General features: G+C 45.8%; 1 pseudogene; it reads right to left on the bottom strand.

Moving 5' to 3' along the window:
* Positions 1-2,373: 2,373 nt before the first annotated feature.
* On the bottom strand, positions 2,374-2,985 carry LOC127487608 (small nuclear ribonucleoprotein-associated protein N pseudogene; annotated as a pseudogene).
* Between the last annotated feature and the right edge of the window lie 1,253 nt (positions 2,986-4,238).

The raw sequence follows: 4,238 nt of genomic DNA, 5'->3' as shown, positions 1-4,238 counted from the left end.
CCTGGCTACTCTGCTTTGAACTAGCTTCCTGCTGATGTACTCGGAAAAGCAGCAGAAGATGACCCAAGTGCTTAGGCCCCTGCTATGCACATGGGAGACCTGGATGGAGTTCCAGGCTCCTGGCATCTGCCTAGCCCAGCCCTTGATGTTGTAGCCATATGGAAAGTGAACCAGCAGATGGGAGATCTCTCTCTCTCTCTCTCTCCCCCTCTCTCTTTCTCTCTCTGTTACTCTGCCTTTCAAAAATAACTAACTAAATCTTAAAAACAATCAAAATGGTATGTGTAGATACTGCACCCCAAGGAGGAGCACATACCTCCTCACTCTCTAAGTGCAGGCTGCACTTCCATATAACACAACATGGGAAAGGAAGGGGAAGAGAACAACTTTATTGCCGAGAAACCTGGCAAACACTATGCCAGCCAGGTGTTATGGGTCAACGGCAGCAGTTACAGTTTACTCTGGGGGTCAGTACCATTGACATGGTGTGATGACTGCGACCCAGTACCTCTCCCAAGCCCATGACCAAAGCCTCATTGTGATCACCAACATCAGGCAAATTCAGATTGAGTATTTTCCCCCAAATACCTGACCTACAGTACTCCTGAAAGTTGTCAAGACCAGCACAGACAAGGAAAGTTGGAGAGATTCTCCCGGCCAGCAGGAGCCTTGGGAGCCAGGGAGACCAAGGTGACAGGGAGACCTGGCTGAGAGCCAGGGACAGGAAACAGATACGTGGAGAAGACTAAGGAAATCTGAAGAAACCGTGGACTTCACTTAACAACAATGCATCGATATTGGCTCATTAACTGTAACATGCGGGTCATACTCATGTCAAATGGCACTAGGAGGGGTCACCAGGAGCAGAGATTGGAGGGAATATTTTGGTATTCTCAGTAGTATAACTCAAGCTCAGTTTTTTTTTATAAATCCACAATGGTTTTTCTTTTTAAAAAATGTTCTTTCTTTTTTTAAAAAAATGTTCATTTATTTGAAAGGCAGAGTTACAAAGAGAAAGAGAGAGAGAGAGGGGGCGGCGTTGTGGTGTAGTGGGTAAAGCTGCTGCTTACAGTGCCGGCATGCCATATGGGCGCCGGTTCTAGTCCCAGCTGCTCCTCTTCCAACCCAGCTCTCTGCTGTGGCCTGGGAAAGCAGTAGAAGATGGCCCAAGTCCTTGGGCCCCTGCACCCGCATGGGGGACCCAGAAGAAGCTCCTGGCTCCTGGCTCCTAGCTTTAGATAGGCCCAGCTCCTGCTGTTGCAGCCAGTTGGAGCGTGAACCAGTGGATAGAAGACCTCTCTGTCTCTGCCTCTCCTCTCTCTTTGTGTAACTCTGACTTTCAAATAAATGAATAAATCTTTAACATAAAATAAAAATGATTAATTAAGAGACCTAGTGATAGAAAATGCACGAGTAAGTGAGTTCCCACTTACTACTCTGCCCCACAAATGCCTGTAAGCCAGGAGCCCAAAACTCAATCCAGTCTCCATACGTATGACAAGGACCCAACTTCTGGATTCATCACTATTGCCGCTCGGGGTCTGCATTGGTAGGAACCAGAGTTGGGAATCAAACCCAGGAACTCCAATGTGGGACATAGATGTTTAACCAGCGTCAACCTCTGGGTCAAATACCACCCCGTGTCTTAGGTTTTATACCCTATGCAGTCTCTGTTACAATAATGCAACTCTACTCTTGTAGCACAGAAGCAGACACAGAGAATATGCAAATAAGCGAGCATGCTAATGTAGCAATTAAATTGGAAAGTCACTGAGATTTGATTGTCTTATGAAATTTTCATGCGCCATGAAACCCTAAGTTCTTCCTTTGATTTTTGCCCTACATTGCAAAGGGTAAAAACCATTCTTATGCCAACACTGAAGCTCACTGCAGATCCCAAGCATATATATCCAATATCTCAGTCAGCTAACCGGAAAGTTAAGCTCATTGAATTAGAAAAAAAAAATTAGCTGAAGAAGTGGAAACAGTAAGGAGGGTACTATTTTTCAAAGTCCTAAATCTATACAGGGTCTGGGTTTAGTCTGAAGGGCATGGTTTGTGGACCCCTGGCCAAGTACAAGGTGAGTCATCCATTGATCCCAAGGAGCTATTGTAAGATAGTAGTGCAATCAGATGATTCTATTTCAAAGCCATTTACAATGATGCTTCCCTCTGCTGTCTTCTGTCAATGCAACCTCTTTGCAAGTTCCCTTATCTGTATTTTAACTTTATATTTAGCCCCCTCAAGCAGTTTAATTGTTCTACCCACTTATTATTGACTATTGTTAATGCAGAAAGAGACGATAAAAACACACACTGCACAATTCCACAAGACACACTGCAGGGAAGTGATTGAGATAGATTGGCAGTGTCCTAGGGTCTTGGTGGGTACAACCCTGGGGGAGGTGGGCCTCTGATTCCCGGGGAGGAGGTCTCACCCATGGAGGGGGCATGCATTGTGGTGTTCCTTGAGCAGGGAGAACTGGTGGACCACGGATGGTCTCATCCCAGATGTGGGTGCCATAATGCCTAGAGGTGGGGTTGCTCTGCCACCAGGAGGAGAGGGTGGAGTCCCCTGCCCTGCTGGGTACTATGGTGAGGCTCCAGCAATGCTACAGTGTCTCTTCCCTATGGAGTCAATCAGTACCTATCGTGCTGGTCCCCTAGGTAATCAGACAGGAGCCTGGGGAATTGGGACCCCAGCTGGTCACCTCTGCCAGCAGAGCATCCTGCAGCTCCAGCAAGTGGTACCCACACAACGCCAGGATCTTTGGGAGGTGGCCCCTCCACTGTCACCGATACAGAGTTGTCCCCATGCAGCCATGTCAGATCCAAAACCTGTTTTTCTTCATGCTCTCGTTCTGTCACATGCTTTCGCTGTAACTTCCTGAACTCATCAACATCACAGAGGGTCAAATTTGAATGCTTGGGGTCAGCGCTGTGGCATAGCAGGTAAAACTGCCACCTGCAGAGCCAGCATCCCATATGGGCTCTGGTTCTAGTCCCGGTTGCTCCACTTCCAATCCAACTCCCTGATAATGCACCTGGGAAAGCAGTGGAAGATGACCCAAGTGCTTGGTATGCTGTATCCGAGTGGGAGACCTGGAAGAAGCTTCTGGCTCCTGGCTTCAGATAGGCTTAGCTCCTGCCGTTGTGGCCAATTGGGGAGTGAACCATTGGATAGAAGACCTCTCTCTCTCTCTCTCTCTCTCTCTGCCTCTCCTCTCTCTGTGTAACTCTGACTTTTAAATAAATAAAATGAATCTTGTTTATTTTACTTATATGAAACAGTTATAGAGAGAACACTAGAGACACAGAGAGAGGTTCCATTTGCTGGTTCACTCCCAAGTGGCTTCAATGGCTGGATCTACGCCAATCTGAAGCCAGGAGCCAGGAGCCTTGGGGTCTCTCATGTGGGTGGAGATAATAATAATTAATTGTTTATAATAATAAATAATAGATAAATCTTAAAGAAAAACAAATCTGTCCCTCTCTGTCCCCACAGTTCTCTCCATGGCTATATAAACAAGGTAACTTGCTTTTAAATTTTATGGTTTGTCTTTCCATTTTATTGTTAATTTCCAATAACTTCACTAAGGCACTCTAATTAAGAATTTTGGTAAATCATTTGATTGCATATCATATTATCATCTGTGTCTTTTGTTTCTGGAAGCTTATAAGATCATGCAAATTTGCTTTATAATTTCATTTGATGACCTTTAAAAATGTCAAAACAACACCTGCCTACTCACAGATCCAAAGGTTTACAGTGACAGATCTTTGCACCTTTATCCTTTATAAAGGGTTAATACCATGAAAAAAAAAAAGGAGAAGGAAGGAAGAAAAGAAAAGAAGGGGCCATGTTGTAGCACCTTGAGTTAAGCCACTGCCTGCAACGGCGGCATCCTGTTCGGGTGCTGGTTCAAGTCCTGGCTGCTCCACTTCCAATTCAGCTCCCTGAAAATGTGCCTGGGAGAGCAGTGGAAGATGGCCCAAGTGCTTGGCTCCTTTTCATCCACATGGGAGACCCAGAAGAAGCTCCTGGCTCCAGCTTTGGCTTGGCCCAACACCCACCCCCACCCCAGCCCCGCCCCACAGTTGTGGCCATCTGGGGAGTGGATTAACAGATGGAAAATATCTCTCTCTCTCTCTCTCTCTTTCTCTCTCTCTCCTTATCTCTCTGTAACTCTGCCCTTCAAATAAATAAAACAAATCTTTTTTAAAAAGAGAAAGAAATG

Source organism: Oryctolagus cuniculus, chromosome 1, assembly GCF_964237555.1.
Source record: "Oryctolagus cuniculus chromosome 1, mOryCun1.1, whole genome shotgun sequence".
Taxonomy (NCBI): domain Eukaryota; kingdom Metazoa; phylum Chordata; class Mammalia; order Lagomorpha; family Leporidae; genus Oryctolagus; species Oryctolagus cuniculus.
This window is presented reverse-complemented; position numbering and strand designations above follow the sequence as displayed.